The following is a 23794-nucleotide window of genomic DNA, read 5'->3' on the forward strand; positions in this document are numbered from 1 at the left end:
TTTGATTTACAGTGGTGCTAGCTTTTGGAGGCATAATAGTTGCGTGTTCAGACTTTTAAACCTCCCCCTTAAATAAATTCAGACAAGACTCACATTTTGGTTTGGTTTTTTTTTTTTGCAGAATTTAGGCCACAACTTTATTGATTACAGCAAGTGAGTGGTTGCATATGCTCTGGTTCGACTAGCTCCCTGCACCGTGGCAGGTAATGCTGACCCAGAGCTCTATCGTAGGTCAGCCAAGGGTGAACACCTGGAATGGCAGAAAGCCGGGGACATGCTATGTCCACCACCCAGATGTCCTCCTGGACTCAGGCACAGGCACAACCCCTCACAGGGTTCACCAAACCATTGAGTCCCTGGATTCCTTTAACGGATACTCCTTCACATAGGGATGGCGAGAGCGTTCCCCCATCCCTATCACATGAACCAGAGCCTATCCGCAACCTTACAAGTTGTGACGATTTGCTACGCGGCAGGCGAAACCCAAATGGCACCAGCCAATCAGCCAAGTGGGGAAAATTCCTGCCGTGCCCCTGTCCCAATGACAGACGACACACGACGGCATAGCAAGGTCAAGCGTGCAAGCCCTAAATATAGGGAGAGGTGGGCAGGTGTTCCAATGCACTGACCAAGAGAGAAAGCTCAGGGTCACATGCATTGGTATATATAGGTCCCTTGATCCACTTTGGCTAGCACCCATTGGTCAGATTGAACCCAGCATCAAGGGACCTACCAATCAGGAGTTGTGGCTATCCAATCGTACCCACCCACAACACAAGGGTTTGGTTGCCAGGTCTCACTGCAACACGTGCCCTCTTTGAGGGAGGATACGATTTACATAGAATGGCTACCTATTGTTTAAGATCTTCTTCAGACACCCTTCTCCTGCTGTCTGTGCCCTCCAAGTTGAGGCAGATGGAGGTCAAGGAGAGGGCTTTTCCTGAGGTGATACCAAAATTATGGAACTCAGGTTTGCTGAGCCCATTTTTTTGATATTTTTATATGCCATTTTAGGCATGCCTCTTTTTTCTTGCGTTTCTAATGATGTCTGAGATTCCTTAATGACTTTAGAGTTGCTTTTTGTCTCTGAAGATCTTCTAATCTCATCTCTGTGGTTTACTTTTGTTTAAAATATATTTTTATTGTTTCTATTATTATTGTGAACTGCCTTGAGCAGGCATCGCCAACGTTTTCCGGCCATGGGCCGGATCATTTCCACTGATGTTGATCTGTGGGCCGGACAGGCGCAGAAGCGATTTCCGGTGCTGTGCTGCCCATTTTCGGAGCACCGGAAATTGCTTCTGCCCATGCCCTGACATGTGCAGAAGCGATTTCGGGCATCTGGGCATTTTTGGCACCACTCGGCGAGTCCCCGCACTGTGCTGCGCTGGTTTAGCGCGGCGGGGCGCGGGGACTTGCCGAGCGGGCGGCTCGGTGACCGGGCAGCTCGTGGGCCAGATAAACGGCCTCCATGGGCCGCATCCGGCCCCTGGGCTGGAGGTTGCTGATGCCTGGCCTTGAGGATGCCTGACAGTGAAAGGCAGGATATTAAGCCCTTTCAGATGCTTGCTGGTAGCTGGCCTCATGTAAGATAGCTGTCACCATGTTACTGCCTTTTGTCGCCATTCTCCTTGGAGAGTGTTATGGGACTACTACCATTGTATTCTCACTGGCTGCAGTCCTGACGTGGCTGCCATTTTGGGGCATGCTCTATTCCTGCAAGAAGTGTGGCTACTGGGTTTTTATAAGGCCAGTTTACAGAAGCCAAGGAAAGGGAGACATAACAAGTTGTGATGGGAAAGGAAGGGATCTAAGTGGAATGACTCTGAATCTAGAAAGATAACAGGTAGTGTTGAGACCAAATGTCTGTCTGAAAGAGGGTACCCTCCCTCTTATCCTATCTGAGCATCCCCTGTTCCCCAATACAAGCAAGGCATCCATGTCACATAACTTTTCACACAGAACCTGGTATTTTCTTAATATACACTTTGGTTTGCCTGACCACAGGGATGTGGGTGGTGTTGTGGGTTAAACCACAGAGCCTAGGGCTTGCTGATCAGAAGGTCGGCGGTTCGAATCCCTGCGACGGGGTGAGCTCCCGTTGCTCCGTCCCAGCTCCTGCCAACCTAGCAGTTCGAAAGCACATCAAAATGCAAGTAGATCAATAGGTACCGCTCCAAGCGGGAAGGAAAACGGCATTTCTGTGTGCTGCTCTGGTTCGCCAGAAGTGGCTTTGTCATGCTGGCCACATGACCTGGAAGCTGTACACTGGCTCCCTCGGCCATTAACGCGAGATGAGCGCCGCAACCCCAGAGTCGGTCATGACTGGACCCAATGGTCAGGGGTCCCTTTACCTTTACCTTGCCTGACCACGCTTACCTGCTAATGGTTGTTACCTGCTTATGGTTTGCATTTTATTCTAGGCTGGCGTTCCCCATACCTTTGCTTGTAGCATCACTTTGTGAGGGGTTGTGATTTTTGTATCACACTCTCTGGCATCAGCCCCTATAATAACATCTTCCCTCTGGAGGGCAAAACCCTTTTTCAGGGGACATAGGGGGATTTCAAGGATGGAGAAGGCCTTCCTGATTACACATGAATCCCAGAACACAGCTGAGGGTAAAGATGTGAATCATTTCATTTTTCCTCCTACCCCATAGAAATATTCAGTGTATTATGCTTCACAGCTCTGGATCATTTGAGATATAATGAGGAATAGATTGTTTTAAAAAATCATTTATTTGCTAAGAGCGTGACTGAACAGCTTATGTGATGTCATGGAATGTTCATTTGGAAAGATTCACACTGTGAAGCATGTGCTATTGGCAAAATGGAAGTTGACAAAGGAGCTTTGGAGTCTAGAAACTATAGGACAGAATTGCTGGGGCCATTAGACTGATGGAAAAGTAGGAAGCCAGAATTTTGGATTCAATTTCAAGCATATTTTTAAACATTGGTGATTGAGAGGCTGAAGGCTCTAATTTTCAATACTAGAAATTGCATGCCCTGTTGCTTACATGGCAGAATAATCACACACTTCCCTAGATCATTGAGCTGCCTCCTCTCTGTTTCAATATTAAAACAAAGGGTATATTTTTCTGTGCTGTGCAGTGTTCTGGGATTTAAGCTCACAACTCCAATTAAGAGCAACTAATTCCCCACACAGAATATTTACCCCTAAGAGTTGGCTTGATATAATGAGTCATGTGTTTTGCATTTAAGCTCTTAATGCCTAGAGGATTTTGCTTTTTTAAAAAAAACCTTTCTATTTTGATCACTTCATATTTTCATCATTTGAAGAGCAGCTTTTTACCCCTGGCAATTAAGTATATACATTACTAGATTAATAAAGTGACATAGATAGCTGCCATTACCCTCTCTTTCCTCCACTGCCATATCTCTCTTGAAAATGATAAAGAATGGGATAGCCGCTTCTTTATTACTCATGTCCGACACAACAAATATTAAAGCTAGGCGGAAGAGAGAAGATTGATTCAGAGGTTAGCGGCATACATGCAGGACTGATATCAGCAGAACTTGTACAGTACCACTCATATTATTTAAAGATGATCTGTTTTACAACAACCAGAGCTGACCCAATACAGTGGAACCTCGGTTTATGAACACCTCGGTTTACGAATTTTCGGTTTACGAACGCCGCGGACCCATCTGGAACGGATTAATTCTCTTTCCATTACTTTCAATGGGAAAGTTCGCTTCAGTTTATGAACGCTTCAGTTTATGAACAGACTTCCGGAACTAATTACACCCATGCTTTGGGTTAAGTACGCTTCAGGTTGAGTACTCCACGGACCCTTCTGGAACGGATTAATCCACTTTCCATTACTTTCAATGGGAAAGTTCGCTTCAGTTTATGAATGCTTCAGTTTAAGTACGCGGACCGTCTGGAGCAGATTAATCCACTTTCCATTACTTTCAATGGGAAAGTTCGCTTCAGTTTATGAACGCTTCAGTTTATGAACAGACTTCCGGAACCAATTGTGTTCATAAACCGAGGTACCACTGTACTGGCTTTTCTCCCAAGAAGCAGGCGTCTTTTAATTTTGTGATTGCTGTCACCATCTGCAGTGATCAAGGAGCCCAAGAAAAGTAAAATGTCTCACTGCCTCCATTTCTTCCCCTTCGATTTGCCAGGAGGTGATGGGACCAGTGGCCATCATCTTGGTTTTTTTGGTGTTGAGCTTCAGACCACATGCACTTCTGGATTGCATTCCGCTTCCGTAAATGCAGACACTGTCAATACAGTGGAACCTCGGTTTATGAACACCTCGGTTTATGAATTTTCGGTTTATGAACACTGCGGACCCATCTGGAACGGATTACTTTCAATGGGAAAGTTCGCTTCAACTTATGAACGCTTCAGTTTATGAACAGATTTCCGGAACCAATTACACCCATGCTTCAGTTTATGAACGCTTCAGTTTAAGTACTCTGCGGACCCTTCTGGAACGGATTAATCCACTTTCCATTACTTTCAATGGGAAAGTTCGCTTCAGTTTATGAACAGACTTCCGGAACCAATTGTGTTCATAAACCGAGGTACCACTGTACTGGCTTTTCTCCCAAGAAGCAGGCGTCTTTTAATTTTGTGATTGCTGTCACCATCTGCAGTGATCAAGGAGCCCAATTTATGAATGCTTCAGTTTAAGTACGCGGACCGTCTGGAGCAGATTAATCCACTTTCCATTACTTTCAATGGGAAAGTTCGCTTCAGTTTATGAACGCTTCAGTTTATGAACAGACTTCCAGAACCAATTGTGTTCATAAACCGAGGTACCACTGTACTGGCAACAAAATTTGTTGTTGTTGTTTAGTCGTTTAGTCGTGTCCGACTCTTCATGACCCCATGGACCATAGCGCACCAGGCACTCCTGTCTTCCACTGCCTCCCGCAGTTTTGTCAAACTCATGTTCGTAGCTTCGAGAACACTGTTCAACCATCTTGTCCTCTGTCGTCCCCTTCTCCTACTGCCCTCAATCTTTCCCAACATCAGGGTCTTTTCCAGGGAGTCTTCTCTTCTCATGAGGTGGCCAAAGTATAGGAGCCTCATATTCCTTCCAGTGAGCACTCAGGGCTGATTTCCTTCAGAATGGATAGGTTTGATCTTCTTGCAGTCCATGGGACTCTCAAGAGTCTCCTCCAGCACCATAATTCAAAAGCATCAATTCTTCGGCGATCAGCCTTCTTTATGGTCCAGCTCTCACTTTCATACATCACTACTGGGAAAACCATAGCTTTAACTATGATGTCTCTGCTTTTTAAGATGCTGTCTAGGTTTGTCATTGCTTTTCTCCCAAGAAGCAGGCGTCTTTTAATTTTGTGATTGCTGTCACCATCTGCAGTGATCAAGGAGCCCAAGAAAGTAAAATGTCTCACTGCCTCCATTTCTTCCCCTTCGATTTGCCAGGAGGTGATGGGACCAGTGGCCATCATCTTGGTTTTTTTGATGTTGAGCTTCAGACCACATTTTGCGCTCTCCTCTTTCACCCTCATTAAAAGGTTCTTTAATTCCTCCTCACTTTCTGCCATCAAGGTTGTGTCATCTGCATATCTGAGGTTGTTGAAAATACTGGCACACATACCCATTGAGTCTCAGTCCCCGAGCCTTAATCCAGCATTGCCACCCATTGTTGTGCCCTCCATGCACCCGATGTGCAGCTTACACAGTCCTGGTGGCAAGAGGGTGCCACCTGCTTGGCAGCTGGGAGCCATCTTCTTGTTGTTGTTTAGTCGTTTAGTCATGTCCAACTCTTCGTGACTCCATGGACCAGAGCAAGACAGGTACTTCTGTCTTCCACTGCCTCCCGCAGTTTGGTCAAACTCCTGTTGGTAGCTTCAAGAACACTGTCCAACCATCTCATCCTCTGTCATCCCCCTTTCCTTGTGCCCTCCATCTTTCCCAGCATCAGGGTCTTTTCCAGGGAGTCTTCTCTTCTCATCAGGTGGCCAAAGTATTGGAGCCTCAGCTTCACGATCTGTCCTTCCGGTGAGCACTCAGGGCTGATTTCCTTCAGAATGGATAAGTTTGATCTTCTTGCAGTCCATGGGACTCTCAAGAGTCTCCTCCAGCACCATAATTCAAAAGCATCAATTCTTTGGCGATCAGCCTTCTTTATGGTCCAGCTCTCACTTCTGTACATCACTACTGGGAAAACCATAGCTTTAACTATATGGACCTTTGTCGGCAAGGTGATGTCTCTGCTTTTTAAGATGCTGTCTAGGTTTGTCATTGCTTTTCTCCCAAGAAGCAGGCGTCTTTTAATTTCGTGACTGCTGTCACCATCTGCAGTGATCATGGAACCCAAGAAAGTAAAATCTCTCACTGGGATTCATCCAGTCCAGCCTTTTGCATGATGAATTCTGCATATGTTAATAAGCAGGGAGACAATATACATCCCCATCGTACTCCTCTCCCAATTCGATATCCTGTTCTAACTGTAGCTTCTTGTCCCACATAGAGATTTCTCAGGAGACAGATGAGGTGATCAGGGACTCCCATTTCTTTAAGAACTTGCCATAGTTTGCTGTGGTCGGCACAGTCAAATGCTTTTGCGTAGTCAGTGAAGCAGAAGTAGATATTTTTCTGGAACTCTCTAGCTTTCTCCATAATCCAGCGCATGTTTGCAATTTGATCTCTGGTTCCTCTGCCCCTTCGAAATCCAGCTTGCATTTCTGGGAGTTCTCAGTCCACATTCTGCTTAAGCCTGCCTTGCATAGCTGCCAAGTTTTCCCTTTTCTCACGAGGAAGCCTATTCAGCATAAGGGAAAATCCCTTAAAATAAGGGATAACTTGGCAGCTATGTGCCTTGTAGAATTTTAAGCATAACCTTGCTATCCATCGTAGGTGGCTCCAAATGCAATGTCCAATCTGATGCTGACGTTACACCAGGCATTGCATTTTGAGGCATCTAAGATGACACCAACCTGATGATGATCCATAGCTGAGCAGGACTTTGGATGGAGTGGATGGAGGCAATAGCAGGCAGGCACTCCATTGCCTTTCTGAATCAGTTACCTGAGCCCAATGGCATGTTGTCGCTAATGATAGGGCTGGGTCTGCTAGCAACAGTGGCACCACCAGGGTGGACCTTTGGAGCAGAGGTCAAGAGTCTTACTCAGCAGGATGACCTCCAAATGCATGTAGCAGGTCCTTTATAAGTGTAGTGGTATAGCATTTATCATTTAAAGAGGGCGCCCCTATAAGCCCATTAAGTCCTGAGATTAAAATCATGTAACTGTGCAGCAAACATTTCCATATTCCTATGGATTTCAAGCATCTCACCAAAATACAGTTCCTGGGAAGCTTAACCTAGAAGGCTTAACCTAGAAGCTTGCCTCTTTGTTAAACTAGACTGCCATTGATTTAAGTATAACAACTTGGGCAAATTTCATTTTCTCCTACTTTCCATGCTTCTGCAGCTCACAATAAACAACAACAAAAGAGAAACACTAGAAGGAACATATCCGGGGGTGGGGAGGGGAAAAGAACCAAATTAACATGACACCTCAGGGTCAAACTTCTCCCTTGCAGGAAACCAAAAGGAAAGTGGCAACACTAATGACTCTCTTCTGTTTAAAAGACTCCTGAGGTTGTGTTTTTTTAGTACTTGGAAGGAAAGTATTAAATTTTCATTAAAGGGACACAGCCAATTTGGACATAGAGGCTTTTCGATTAAAACACATGAGTTTGTGGTAGGAATAAAAATTGTGCTTGGGTGATCCCAGAAACATAACCATGCCATGCAAAACATTCACCTTCTGTTGAGCCTCATGAGCTTTCAGGTTGTGTCTGTACACATTAAATCCAGGTTGCTCCAACATGACCTTTGCAGTAAACCTGTGAAGTCTACAGGTTTGCTGATCAAAAGGTCGGCGGTTCGAATCCCCACGACGGGGTGAGCTCCCATTGTTCGATCCCAGCTCCTACCCACCTAGCAGTTCGAAAGCACGTAAAGTGCAAGTACTGTAGATAAATAGGTACCGCTCCGGCGGGTAGGTAAATGGTGTTTCCGTGCACTGCTCTGGTTTCGCCAGAAGCGGCTTAGTCATGCTGGCCACATGACCCAGGAGCTGTCTGCGGACAAACACCGTCTCCCTCGACCTATAGAGCAAGATGAGCGCTGCAACCCCAGAGTCGTCTGCAACTGGACCTACCGATCAGGGGTACCTTTGCCTTTGCTATATTTCTATTTAAGAGCAGGTTTTTAGAGCTCCAAATAGCATTAGCTGGTGAGGGCTGAAAATGATCGTGACCGGGAAGAGAAGTGTAACCTTTTCCTCCCCTGATGCTTATGGAGGGATTTCCTTGCAATGCAAATAGCAGCTTCAGAGGAGTTATTTTTTGTCAATACAGCAATAGGCTAGAATGGGTTAAACTTCTCCCCTGTTTCACTATGATTGTTTCAGAAAGTATGACTTTTTCTTAAGTTCACCGATGAATGTGAACTACCAGTAAATCAAATTTCTCCCCCATCCCTACTTCCAAGTACCGGTAAGTATGCATAGGATTGTTGTAAAGCCATTTTGCCAAGTCAGCAGCTATGCAGTAAATGTGTGCAGAAAATCCCAGGTTGCACTGGACTGAAAGCAACACGTATTTTAGCTCCTTGTTCTATTTCCTGGAAATGCCCCATACGTGAGTATTGCAAAGATAAGGCTTGCTTCTATGTACAAGCTAACCTGGCTCTTTGGACTCTCTGAATCTCTCTCCTTTTCCTTCCTGCTTCCAGAATCTGAAATGGCTTTCATGCCAATATGATAGTGGTGGTGGTAGAAGACATTGTAGTTTGGGCTCAGATATAAACAAAGAGAGCAACTATTCACGTAATGAATTGTTTGGCACAAGAGACATTTTGAGGACAATAGCGCTGCTGCAGTAGGAGCCCTTCAAGCATGCTTGAGGAATATGCATTATGTAACAGGAGAAATAAAATAACACATAGACGGCAGAGCTCAAAAGAGTGTTAGAACACAAATTGAACACTACTTGTTAAACAAGGTTAATTTGTTCCTATTCCACTTGAAATGGCTTCAAACACTTCTAAACTAGGTCATTTGATTGCTATGAAAATACATGTACAAGGCAGCTGTCTTTTTAGCAACAAGTTTATTGGAGAGTTTTGATTGCATCCCAAAAGCTTGTGAGATATTTCTGACCATATCAAAGAAAACTCAACTGCATTATCAAGGCACTCTAATGAGATGGTTTGTTTAATTGAAATGCTTTAAATTACCATCTGGTACAGCATGAAAAAATCATCATTTTCATTAGAGAAAGTCCTCGTTAGCTTGAAATTGAAGTTACAAAATAGCACTGCATGATCTACTAAAAGTATAGTAAAGTATGCTCAAATTCGGGTTATTAAGAGACTTTTACATGCCAATTTCACTTCTGCATTCATTAAGTACCATCTCCCAACTTATACATTTGAGTTTATTTATTTTTTAATCATGCATAGGTGGGGGAACGAGGTAGTGTAGTGGTTATTCCATGGATAAATCATAAATTTGGGTGCCATAGCTACTTGGCATGAAATGAAATGGGGGGGGGAAACAAGGCAACCTCAAGACATATTTGCATAAAATTTACAATAATATGATAAGCACAAGACAAGAGCTAGTGCCCACATTACATTTACTCCTATTGCTATCATGTCTATAACAGTTTAAACATGCAAAACTATTTACACATTTATCTTGTCCTCTTGTTGGTGAGAGTTCATAAGATCACTATTATTCCCATTTTACAGATGGAAAACAGCCAGGCAGGAAGTGATATCTAGAGATATTCAGAGAATTGAACCCAGCACAAACTTGGTAATTGTGATATTTGATGCTTTGATTTTCATGTAATTGAATCCTGGGAACTGTAGTTTGTTTAGGGTGCTTTGAACTGCAGCAATGAGTGGCAAACTACAGTTCCCAGGGTTATTCGGCGGGCATGTGCTTTAAACATTTTGTGTATATGCATCCAGAGTCATAACTTGTGTCCAGTCCTGGTGAAGCAGAGCCTGGTGAAGAACAGGATGCAGATCTGGCAAGTTTGGGGACAATGGAAAGGGCAGGCAGGAATCCAGTCAGAATCAATTAACTTGGATGATCAGAGCCCTTTATTTTCCCTGGGTGTGACTATGCCCTCAGAGTTAGAAATTATGATATGCACAAGGACTGTGGTTGCTGTGATGGACTTCTCAAAACAGCTCAGTGACTGGTCTTGTCAAGATTGCTTTTTTACTTATTCAGCTATAAAATATGCACATTATACAGCCACTATTTGGGCAGCAAGTTCCAAGAGGGAGCAATTCTCCTGCCTCCTTGTCATATTTTTAAAGGAAGCATTGATACTTCAGTATTTCAGTGTACTTCTTCATAGTTCAAATATGAACCGTCTTCTTCCATTTCCTGCTTCGGGCTGAAATAATTCTCAGACAACGATAAGTGGGGCTTCATACTGGCTGCATTTGGACAATCATTCCTCAGCTTAATAAGTTGAAAGATGAATGAGCCTTCTGCCCGCACACATACAGTCCTTTCACTTGAGCTGAAATTAAGCTAGGAAATCTCCAACTAATCTTAATTTCCTATTTTGTCCAAACTGGGAAATGATGGCTAGCAGCTTTAGTACAAGCCAGCACCCAAAACCTTGGTTTGAAGTTGGTTTAGGCTCCTGACTTGTCCTGAAGCTGGTAACCATGGTTTCAACGCAATGGGAAACTACGGTTAATTGAATAGCCGAGAGGTTGCACATGCCAGCAAAATACTTGTTCATATCTCTATGTGGTAAGAGATATGATTGTCCAAATTGGGCCTATGTCCTTGCTCAAGGCACATCCTTCCATCTCCCCCCCCACACACACACCTTGAACAATCCCTCTGAGCAGGAGTTCTGCATAACTCAAAAGCTGTCACAGTGCATTGTTGAGCACTGGCTGGCTTGCTCTGCTTAAAAAAAGGTATTTCATTGACCCTGCAAATTTCGATTTAAGTAAAGTTTGGCACCAGCAAAGTGTCCAGGGTTAAAATTTATCTTTTCTATTTTCTTTCTTTTTTTAATGTGGGTTTTAGGATCCCTTTCCCTCTCCTCTATTGAAGGCAATGGGGCCATTACTTGAAGATTAGCATTAGCTCTGTTTAATAGGCCTTTTTTTATCCCAGTTTACGTTGAATAAAGAAGATTCATTTGTTAGCTTAAAAAAAATCCCAAGACTTTAATTCTTTATCATCACTCCCCAGAGATCCCAGTAGGAGTCCTCTCATCATCGCTGATCAGGTCTGAACTTTTGTGTGTGTTTGCTCTTCACCGTTCTATGCTTTCATCATTTTAGACAGAACCAGCAGGCATTCTGCACTACAGAAAGGGGGGAATGAGTCCCTTCAGCACTATGGAAAAACACACACACATATATATAATTCACCCAGGCTCAGTTCCCTATAACTTCCCAAAATGGACCCTCATTTGCATTTGATTAAAATGAATGAGCTTCCTACGTTAATTATAGGGATAACAGCAGCAAATGCATTTTAGTAGGTTTGACTGAATTCACTGAGCACTATAAAGTAGATAAGATAAATGAATCTTTAAATGGACCGAGTTCCACTGATGACTTCAAGCTAACTCTTTGCATTACCTGCCACATAAAAGGCATTTGGTACTTTCCAATGGCACAAAATCTGCCTAGCCTAACGTAAGAATAAAAGTTTTTTTTATTTATATAAATAAAAAGAGGGGCTCATGAGATAATTTGCCAAACATAGGATCATATCTAATGTAAAAGGTAAAGGTGAAGGGACCCCTGACCATTAGGTCCAGTCATGACCGACTTTGGGGTTGCGACGCTCGTCTCGCATTATTGGCTGAGGGAGCCGGCGTACAGCTTCCAGGTCATGTGGCCAGCATGACAAAGCCGCTTCTAGCAAACCAGAGCAGCACACGGAAATGGCGTTTACCTTCCCGCTGTAGCGGTACCTATTTATCTACTTGCACTTCGACATGCTTTCAAACTGCTAGGTTGGCAGGAGCTGGGACCAAACAATGGGAGCTCACCCCGTCACAGGGATTCAAACTGCCAAACCTTCTGATCGGCAAGCCCTAGGCTCTGTGGTTTTTAACCCACAGCACCACCTGCGTCGTCATATCTAATGTAGCACTATGTTAAAGTCACTTACTAGTTTACTTGTTTCACTAATAGCGGAACATTGTTGCAGAAGGAGAAACACAAGCACATTAGCAAAGATTATTGTACAACAGTTTGCACAAGAACCAGCTGTTGTACAACAAGCTTCTTTGGTGCAAATGTTGCATTGTGCAGCCTTTAAACAAGAGCTCTGGCACTAGCAGACAGAATTTTGGATGCAGCCCAAGGTAATTTTTGAAGTGTAATGCACTTTGCCTTGTGAGACATCTTTGGGAGAAGAAAAAGCTAAGGAGTAAACCCTACACAAATCCAGAATGGAGTCCTTAAGACAGTTGGATGTCGTTTTGTCTGCTTCCTTCCAGCAACTCCTGCAGCCAAGCTGGTGCTAAACATATTGCGCTGCCTTTCTTTGGCCCACATCAGTGAGGTCTTCTTATCTTGGCAGCCCAGGACTGCCCAGACAGGCTGCCCAGGCTCATGCCCCAAAGAGGTCACTTTGGTGCTAATAATACAGCAAAAACAATGCAGAAGTCAGCAGTTATGAGTTACCGGTCTCTGCAGCCATTGTAGTCACTGTGATTCTCCAATGGTTTGGCTTTACCTCTGGAAGCACACTCCATTGTCTCTCAAGACAGACTGATGCAAACAAATGTGCTTTGCAAACTCGTGCCATTCAACTTCACAATATACTGCTGAGTTTATATTTAGCCGGAAAACAGGTTCATAGATTCATGGATAAACAAGCATTTAAATCTAGCTCTACATCTTGCACTCTCACCCTAATCTGGATTCCCTACTGGGAATAATTAATGTTGGTTTTCTGGCCCTGGTCAAATGTGAAGAAATTCATACATATTAACAGATTTTTGTGCAAGGATTGTCCCCATCAGGGCTTGAAAATGTTGCAGTAGCCATCACACAATGATTAGCACAAACTTGTGCTTGTGGAACTTACAAACATGCACGCTTTTGTTGGGAAGAAGAAATGAAATCCATGCCCGCTCTCCCTCTCTCCCTCCAACTGATCTATCTGTTCAAAACTAGGAGAGTGGGGGCAGATCCACAAGAACTATGATGCTATTAGATGTATGGATTGTTGCAGGCTCATTTTATACTAATGTAAACCAGTTCATTGAAAACGTACCTCTCTACAATAATCATAGCAATCATGGTTCATTTTTATTTAAAGTAGCATCATTATGAAAGGCATTTTCTCCTGTAGATGGCACTCCATAGCTAAGTAAAACTGTGAGCCGTAACCCAATATTCTACCGGTATCCATTGGACTACAGTAGATCTTTCGATATCTGACAAGATAGCTATGGGTGGTAGGCAGAATTGTCCACTATCTAATAGCTACTTAGATCCATGTTGATTGATTGTAGATGCCACGAAACCATCCTCAGGAGCTCTCAGGTAAGCCTGATTCTGGGTGACGCATGCAAAACCTCTTCCATCAGGTGATCCTCACAACCAGCTTGGTTTTCACATCACTGCAAACTGTTGCCAGGATGGTCTTTGACTGTTGCAGCATGCAGACAGATCACACAGTGCAATGTGTGCTAGCATCCTTGAGCAGCTCGCCCCCAGGCGATCCTGTTTAATAGGGGCTCCATGTTGCCATCATATTGTGAGAAACAGTCCTCAACTAATTGGTGTGTTCCAAGCTTTGCTTTCTTTTTGCTGTTGAGTCAGAGCACTGAATCCTGTACTATTCCACTGCTCTATTTTTGTTCAGCTGGGGATGTGAGCACAGTGCTAAGGGATGAAATCAACCCCTTTAAATAAACATTTAAGGCAGTCATTCTCACTTAGGTAGCACCTCTCTATTTCTTCTATTTTTGGCATTAATTTGGAAGTCCACTTTTGTTAGACACATTGGAATCTGAATTTAGAATCACTATCAACTTGGTTTTATACCCCAAGCATGTTCCATATGAGCAGAGATGGGTATATCTGCCAACATCAGCTTCTCATTTTTCCAGTCTCAAATCCTGTTCACCACATTTTCACACCGGTTTGCAATATATTTTTTTTTTTTAAAGTCCTCATGGAAATTCATCAGTGAATTTCTCCTAATTAGTACACTTTTGTGTGCAATTGTTCCAAATATTTACATTTTTGCAAGCAAGCCCCCCTAATATAATGCATTTTTGTATGTTATTTCCACAACTATATGCATTTTAATGCACAATTCACCTAAGCATATGCATTTTTGTAGGCATCGTATGGCTGGAGAGGTGCATTGCAAAATTCAGAGATGTCCAAATTTTGAAGGCTGGCTTTGTTTCAATTCATATATTGTTTCAGAAAGTGCTTATTGAATGCAAACTGAATCAAATTTCTCCCCCATCCCCGCACATGAACTCTTTCTTTTAGATTTCATGCCTTTTATATATTATTGAGTTCTCAGTAAATCATGTGTAGTTCTAAATATTGTGTTAGGAGTTAAGAACAGTCTTTTGTGAAGTTCTGAAGTGAAAAAATATTTCAACATTAAGACTTCACAAACTGCTGTTTCTCAGTCTCTTAAAACAATATTCAAAACTAATTTTACTTAGGATGAAAGGTTTGGTGGCACGGGGGTGGGGAGTGATTATCAAGACGGTTCCACATGTGAAAGCAGTTTTGGGATTAAGCAAAGGCCAGCTTTTCAAAGGTACATTTGAGATAATGAAAAGGGGATGCTCCCATGGGGCATGATCAGATTCCTGTGCCAGAATGTGAGTTATTCCCAAGTGCTTCAGCCATTCACTAGGGAAAGCCAATATCCAAATCCACCCATAATTCCCTTGCTCTTCCATATCAACAGTATTTATTTTACTTGTATATGCAGCTGAACTATTCCTCTTGTGCCAGTGGAACTTTGCATCGACAGAGGGCAGTAGAGGATGAAAAGATACCTGCGTTCCCTTTGTCTTCCATTCTTATGTGCCACTTCTCCTTCAACATTCTTTTCAAAAAGTGCTCTTTCATGCTGTCAGACAAGAAACTGGCTACAATTTCAGTTTCTGCAACATCCATCCTTCCATAAACACACACTACCAAGAGTTTTAGACTGATATGCTGGAACTCACAGGTGCAAAAAAAAACAAAAAACCCTGCCCCTCTGGGAGGAACTTTAAGGGAGAATACTTACTTGCAGATACTGTTTTTCTCCAGTAATTGCAGGACTTCTGGGGGTGACTGGCATGCGGACATTCCAGAAAACCAGATGCCCATTAGCCAGAGGTCAACAGTGGCCATTTCCATGTTTGAGCAGTGCCAGCTCCTGTTTTGGGAGGGCCCTTGAGGTAGACACTCCATCACTCCTCTTCCTCCATGGGAGAATCTACCTTCTCACCACCATGAACCACACCAGCTGCTCCTTTACTTCCTCATCTTTGCTACCACCCACTTACTTGCTAGGCAGGGAGACAACGAGGATGCAGGCAGTGTCATCAAGTGCTCCTCCTTTTCAGCACCACCACTGTCGGGGACAGAGCAAGAGGCATGGGAATAAGCAGGCTGCAATGGTGGAGCTGGACTAGGGAAGCTCTTGCCATACGCCTGACTATGCATTCTTCCACAGTGGCCAGAATTCTCCGAGGGAAAGGATATGTTTTTAATGTGCTTTAAAGGTAAATTGTGAGTACATGGCCTCCCTAGGCCTTTTGTTCTGATCTGGAGGGGCTCTCCTTACATCAGTGTTTCTCAAACTTGGGTCTCCAGCTGTTGTTGGACTACAACTCCCATAATCCCTGACCATGGTTCCTGCTAGCTAGCGATGATGGGAGTTGCAGTTGAACAACAGCTGGAGACCCAAGTTTGAGAAACACTGCCTTACATTCTTAACATGGTGCAGTGGAGAGTATCTCACAAAGACATCTTTGTGTGTCTTTTTCTACACACACACACACACACACACACACACACAGACACACAGTATACATATAGCCAGTGTTTTTTTTTCTGGGGGTACTTTGTAAATCTAAGTTTGGCCTCATTGAGGGGCAGTATTTCAATATGAGTAGGAAAATGAGAGTACCCCTAAAAGTTTTTTTTAGGGGGGGGGAACGCCCTACATATAGCGAAAGCAAAGCGCCCAGATGCATGAGCCAGGCCTGTTGTGGGCTTGTACAGAGGCCTTGTGGTCGCCCAGATGATGTTTTGACAACAAACCTTCTCAACTTCTGTGTTTCAAACCATCATTGCCAACCTCAGCATTGCCAGAGGGTTTGCTAGAGAGCCATGCAAGCATCTCCCTTCTCCCCCACAGCTGAGTATACAGCTGAAATTTATAGTCTAGTCACTATGGCACTTTTCTTCAAAGCTACAGACAGCCCCACCAGTGATGCTGCCTGGTGTGTGCTTGGGTTCCAGCTACAAGCATTCTACCTCCTGCAGATGTCTCAGCGCAGCCAGCTCAGTTGCACGTTCTCCCAGGAGGAGACAGGGCTGGTTGGGACAGTAAATAATTAGCTTTGCTGCCGTTGGCTACAGGAATGATTATGAATTTTTAAGTGCGGCAAGCGATTGAAGAAGTTTCTGTTTGCTTTCCTCCAGCCAACTTGCAAACCTTTGCTCCTGGAGGGAGAATATTCCCTAAAGCAGCTTGACATTCAGGTGGGAAAACATTTAAGGTGGGAAAAAACACCCCTAAAAAAACTGAGCCGAGGGTAAGTTGCTCAGAATTTAGGGCTGGCGGGGGAGTGGGGGGGTCATGTTATGAGGGAGATTCCAGAAGTAATGCATGTTTTTTTAAAAGAAGTTTCTTAATTGTGCAGTCCTAGTTCTATCAATTAACAGATTATACCTGGAGCAGTTTGCTTCTGGGAAGATAAATTTGAGTGGGTTATGAGTAAAGAAACTCATCTTTGGAAGATTTTTTTCAGTAGTTTTTTGTTATTGTTGCCTTAAATCTTTTTAAAATTAAATGCTGGTGAAAGGCATCACTTTGACAGCTTTAGAAATGAAAGTTTTCTCTAAATCCCCATAAAACTTCTCTCACAGAATACGTCTGGTCTGACCTTTGTTTGTATCACATTTTTTATTCTTTATAAAATATCACATTTTATAAAGAAACAATGCACATATCTTTAGAAGCTTTCAGTTTCAAAATACTCTCAAGTGGGCCAAATCTTTTACAAAATGGAGACACTTCAAGTAAGAAAAAGAATGGAACCCAAATGTTTCCCATTCGCAGAGTTGGCCCAATGTAATTCCAGTAGTTCTGGTTTATTTATTTGTTAGACCGAACTAAAAGGGTAGAGCGGGGTTGTTGTTTTTTTTAAAAAAATTGATATTCTGATATGCTTCTACCTTTTATTGTCATCTGCTCGAGGCAAAAGTCACAACTACAGGTGCTTTAATTTTTTTAAAAAGTAATTATGCCAAGAAGAGCTCCCATCCCTCCCCAAAGATGATACAGTTGTACGATAACTTTAACACACACTTTTCCAGCTCTGAGTCAGCAGGGCTCGAGTTAGCTTAAAGGTTACATCCTAGATGCCATGCGTACTTCCATCCAGCTTCTTTTGAAAATCAAGTTGCGAACCAGGTTTTGAAGAGGTGATGAAGTGTGTGCTCTTAGCAAAAGAATAGACCAGAAAGCGAAATAACAGCTTTATACAGAAGGGGGATGCTCAGATGGAACTAACCAAAACATTTCTTTCCCTTTCCTTTGGCATAGGACTTGTTCCCATCAAAACTAAAGGTTGTGCCCTGAGTTGTGCAGCCTGTGGAGAGAGGCACTTTGATGTGAAAGAGAATCCTAGTGAAGTACCGGATACAAATGTCTCTGTGGAAACAGGAGGAACTTCCAGAAGCAGGAAAAAACATTGTCAGAGAGAGGGTTTATTTATCCCTTCTCCATCATCACTCAGACAGTCTGGGTGGTTTCCTCTTGCAGGTCTATGTGCTGTGAGGAGGGTTCCGTGCTAATCATGAGGCAAATGTTGACAAATGTCACATGATCATCAAAGCATAAATATCCAGTCTCACACTTGGAGATTGGATCAGGCTCCGGACCCAGCTGTTCATGACTTGGGACCAGGGATGGGGGGGAAATCTGTCAATTTTGGTTTTACTCAGTTTCTAATTTTTCAAATCTTAAGTTTGTTTTTCCACATTTCCACATTAGTTTGTGATTATTGTTTTTTTAAGTCCTCATGAAAATTCATCAGTACAATTTTTTGCAAGCCATTTCCATTTTAATGCACCTTTTACCCCAGTAAATGGGCTTTTGTACATATTACTTGGCTAGGACTGCATTGCAAAATTGGGAGAACTGCAAATTACAAAAGTACAGCTGTGTTTCATTTTCCATGTTAAGTAAGTTCTTCTTACATGCAAACAGGACAGAATTTCTTCCCCATGCTTACTAGTGACACAACTTGTTTCAGGAAAGCCAATTTCTGTGTATTAAGTCTTAACTTCATGAGGCTGTCATGCCCTGTACTAGGGACAGGGAGTAAGCCCTGTTGAATTCAGTGGGGTTTAGCTCTGAGTAGACATGCGTGCTCTGGTCCATGGGGTCACGAAGAGTCAGACACGACTAAACGACTAAACAACAAGAAGACATGCATGGACACACACTGTGTTATGTGTTTCAGATCTCTTTGTGAGGTTGCCCCTGAGATTGCTTCAGAAGCTGCAAAAGGAAAGCAACTCATAAATGAAATAAATAAATCCCTTAATCTACCCTGTCCTTAGGACTTAAAGTCAATCAAATAACACACTTTTTAAAGAAATCCCAAATACTGAGTATTACTGCAAAAATATACTACATGCAAACTATAGGTAAAGGTAAAGGGACCCCTGACTGTTAGGTCCAGTCACAGACGACTCTGGGGTTGCGGCACTCATCTTGCTTTACTGGCCGAGGGAGATGGTGTACAGCTTCCGGGTCATGCGCCCAGCATGACTAAGCCATTTCTGGCGAACCAGAGCAGGGCACGGAAATGCCGTTTACCTTTCTGCTGCAGCGGTACCTATTTATCTACTTGCATTTTGACGTGCTTTCGAACTGCTAGGTTGGCAGGAGCAGGGACCGAACAATGGGAGCTCATCCCATCGCGGGGATTCGAACCACCGACCTTCTGATCAGTAAGCCCTAGGCTCTGTGGTTTAGACCACAGCGCCACCCGCGTCCCATCATGCAAACTATAAAAGCCAGCAAAAGCAAATTGAAATGCCTACTGAAAGCCAAAACCAACACATGAACAGTTTTAAAAAATACAAGTAGTTAATAAACAGTATACCTTCTACTTGATATAGAATCTTGAAATCAAAGCTAGCCCACACTATTCTCTGAAAGGTTGCCAAAATAAGAGAGACATATATCAGTCTTAGAAGGCACTGTAGGTTAGAATTTGATGGACCTCTAGAAGAAGTAATTTCAACAGTTGTGAGGAGAATGAAAATAGTTGTGTGATCCCTTGCGTTTTGGATCAATAGTTCAGCCAAGAAGACACTCTCAGTTGATCTTTAGGGCCATAATAGAGAATTTAGAAATACGGTGCAATTATAGTTCTCTGGGTCTAGACCTCTTTTTTGCACTTTTCCAGATTTGGCTTAACCTTGGCTGGGCAAAAAACAAAAGCCTCAGGCTGGTCAGGCTCAGATTTTGACAATCCTGGGCATGAAAGGCAGATCATTTCGGGAATATATATACTGAATATGCGAATCAGCTCTAACTCGGCTGGGGCAAGGTAGTCTTATTTTACCATGTGCATCTTAAATATTTTGTTGTGCAATAGCACACAAGCTACATCTAAATGAATAACTCCTTATTAAGGAAGGAAAACCACAGACAGGGTACAATGAAATCTGAAAGAGGAGACACAGAAAGGCAAAGAAATGAGACCAAAAGGCAAATTATTATAGTATAAGGAACCCCCTCCACACACACACCTCTCCTATACCTGAGTTTGATGTTCTTTCCTTTTATCTTTCCATATCAAGGAAGCAATAAGTCTTACCAGCCTCAGGGGTTGAAAAACAACAGAAGGTGATGCAATGGTTGCTCATCACTGGATGACAGGTGAATTGCCCACAAGCTATTATCTATAAAGATGGGAACAGATCAGTTAGGAGTTGCCCAGCCACCAAACCTCAACAGCATACATATGTTGTGATGTGACTTGCCTGTCTCTTTATATCTATATTAGCTTCCATAAGTAAAATTTACTGCTGCAAACCAAGTAGTGAACAACATCTGTGCACTTTATCATAATTGTCACCTTTAATTTAATCAGTCCGCTTCTTTCCCAAGTTAAGGCCCTGTGAGAATTTGTGTTCATTGCTCCTACCCAGTAGTGTTAATGCAGCAAGTGATCCACGGAGCAAGCCAACAGAGGACAGAGGGGTGGTTTATTCTTGACACTTCCCCTTGTGATCGCCTCAGAACTGTGCAGCTTGCTGCCGTGTTCACAGCTGAGCTGGGATTTGAGGAACTAGGCATGATGTGCTATAATTATAGCAATCGGGGAAGCCATGTATACACCATCCATCTTGCAGCCGTGGCTCATACAAATACTGTACAATAAGCACTGTTTAAAAGATAGATTGTAAAAAAAATCTCACAGTGATGTAATTATTGCTGTTCATTGCATCCCATATGTTCTGGGGTCTCTGCCAAACAGTGAGCTGGTGTGCAATAGTGCTCAGAGTGTTGGACTAGGGTCGGGAGTGTGTGGCACTGTGGTCTGAACCACTGAGCCCCTTGGGCTTGCTGATCAGAAGGTTGGTGGCTCGAATCCGCGTGACGAAGTGAGCTCCCGTTGCTCTGTCTCAGCTCTTGCCAACCTAGCAGTTTGAAAGTTTGCTGCGGCAGGAAGGAAAACGGCATTTCCGTGCGCTCTGGCACTCGGCACAGTCCTCCATGCGCCAGTAGTGGTTTAATCATGACCCGGAAAGCTGTCTGTGAACAAACAACAGCTCCCTTGGCCTGAAAAGCAAGATGAGCGCCGCACCCTATAGTCACCTTTGACTGGACTTAACAATCCAGGGGTCATTTATTTTTTTCTTGGGAGAGACCAGGGTTCAAATCCCCACTTGACCATGAAGTACACTAGGCAACCTTAGGCCAGTCTCAGTCTCTCAGCCTAACCTAATTCATCACTGGGTTGTTGAGAGGATAACATGAAGGTGTGTGCATGTGTGGACAACCATGTATGCTACCTTGAGCATTGGTGGGAATGGGGACTGAATGCAATATTAAATGTAAAATATCTATTGTCTGCTTGCACATGCACACAGAGGTGGGAGATTATTGTCAATGTACACAGACTAAACAGTTTTTAGGAAATAGTTGTGTTTCTATGTAAACCACTTATATTCAGTGATATATGAACATTAATAAATAAATAAATAAATAACTAATAGGAGCAGAAGGGACGCGGGTGGCACTGTGGGTTAAACCACAGAGCCTAGGGCTTGCCGATCAGAAGGTCGGCGGTTCGAATCCCCGCAACGGGGTGAGCTCCCGTTGCTCAGTCCCAGCTCCTGCCAACCTAGCAGTTCAAAAGGACGTCAAAGTGCAAGTAGATAAATAGGTACCGCTACAGCGGGAAGATAAATGGTGCTTGTGTGTGCTGCTCTGGTTCGCCAGAAGCGGCTTTGTCATGCTGGCTATATGACCCGGAAGCTGTATGCCGGCTCCCTTGGCCAATAACGCGAGATGAGTGCTGCAACCCCAGAGTTGGTCATGACTGGACCTAATGGTCAGGGGTCCCTTTACCTTTAATAGGAGCAGAAACAAAGTGACCAAACAGCAGATGAGTGAGATCGCACACTGTTGCCTGTTCTGAAACTTCTGTGACACAACAGTATAGATTACATAGTGTGAAAAAACCATGTGCCCTAACAAATAGAAGAAGGGACTTGGATCAGAAAGACAGGAATTCAGTTCCTTGCTTGGCCATGCATTCTATTAGACCAGTTACTGTCTTTCGGGCCTAACTTAGCTGACAGGGTTCTTGTGAGGAAACATGAGGTAAACCATCTGAGCAGAGCTACAAAGAGTGGAGCGCAGCACATAAAGGGAAGAAACAAATGTGTAAGTGTAAAGTTTTCTTTTACTCATCCCGGAATGCAGCTCTTGTCTTCTAGATTTTATTATAACTCAATTGGTTGTGACTCGATCTATAAAGCCAGATATTGCTTGGCTTTTTTTTTTTAATCAATGAGATGTAGAAAGCTATTGATCTGAGTGCTGGAACTTCTGTTTGCACTGTTGATTTTTAACAACAGTGGGTGTTTTATGCCCTAAAATCACGTGACCCAATGAAACTTGGGAGACAGAAATCATGCTGAGGTACCCCCTTGGTATCTATTTACTCTTGCTTGTTTTAGCAAGGCGTACCCATGAGATCAAAGAGCCGAATGCTATTGTACAGTAGCTAGTTGTTATAAACATTTTCTTCCCAAAAGTCAATTGCAGAATGGGCTCTTTATTTGTGCATTTTACAGCTGGAAATAATGCAGGTTGTGATTCTAAGAAGGATTCACGTTGTTTTCATTTTCTTAAAGCAAACTCTCTCTTTTTTGTGGTTGAGGGGTTCAATTAGCCACCAGAAAGGAAGGCAGCCTTAGAGTACCACACTGCCCTCTCTGCATGTCTTTCATATTTGCTTTCATCTCTTGTTATATGCCTGGGTGTGTTAGGCTGTGGTCAACCGGTCTGGAAAGAGAGAATTATGCCAGCTTTCTCTAATAAACCTGGATTACGAACACACTAAATAATAAGGATTTGAGGAAGTGACTGCATAATGCTGTGTATATGTAAGCCGCACTGAACGCTATAAAATAAACAAACATGCATTGGATCGCTCTGTGAATTAATAAAGCATTTAAACCAGAGATGAATGGGTGATTCCATCATGGGAATAAAATAGGTAATAGAAAGGTGATGCTGTGGAGACCATGAAAATGTGCTGATTGTTAGAACCTAAGAACCTAAGAACCCCACTAGAGCAGGCCAATGGCTTATCTACTCTAGCTAAAAAAGAAAGGTAAAGGACCCCTGGTTAAGTCCAGTCAAAGGTGACTAAGGGTTGTGGCGCTCATCTCGCTTTCAGGCCGAGGGAGCCGGCATTTGTTCACATACAGCTTTCCAGGTCATGTGGCCAGCATGACTAAACCACTTATGGCACAACGGAACACCGTGACAGAAGCCAGAGCACACGGAAATGCTGTTTACCTTCCCGTTGAAATGGTACCTATTTATCTACTTGCACTGGCATGCTTTCGAACTGCTAGGTTGGCAGGAGCTGGGGCAGAGCAGCGGGAGCTCACTCCCTCGCGGGGATTCAAACCGCTGACCTTCTGATCAGCAAGCCCAAGAGGCTCAGTGGTTTAGACCACAGCACCACCCGCGTCCTTTACCACCCAGGGGTCATTTACCTTTACCTATCTACTCTAACACCATGTTCTCACAGTGTCCACAGAATGAATGAGTGTGTGAATATGTGTTCTAAGAATAAAATTGATTAGTTAATGGATAGGTTATAGCCCTTTGTACTATACTGAAGTGAGAGCATATCGAGCCAATGTGTATGGTGTCTCCTTAAGGGTAAAGGAAGTGTTGGATTTTACATTGAATATGTCAATGTGAGTTCTTATTTATAAACTTTCAAAATGCCCCTTCATTCCCTAAT

Source organism: Zootoca vivipara, chromosome Z1, assembly GCF_965207765.1.
Source record: "Zootoca vivipara chromosome Z1, rZooViv2.hap1.1, whole genome shotgun sequence".
Lineage (NCBI taxonomy): Eukaryota > Metazoa > Chordata > Lepidosauria > Squamata > Lacertidae > Zootoca > Zootoca vivipara.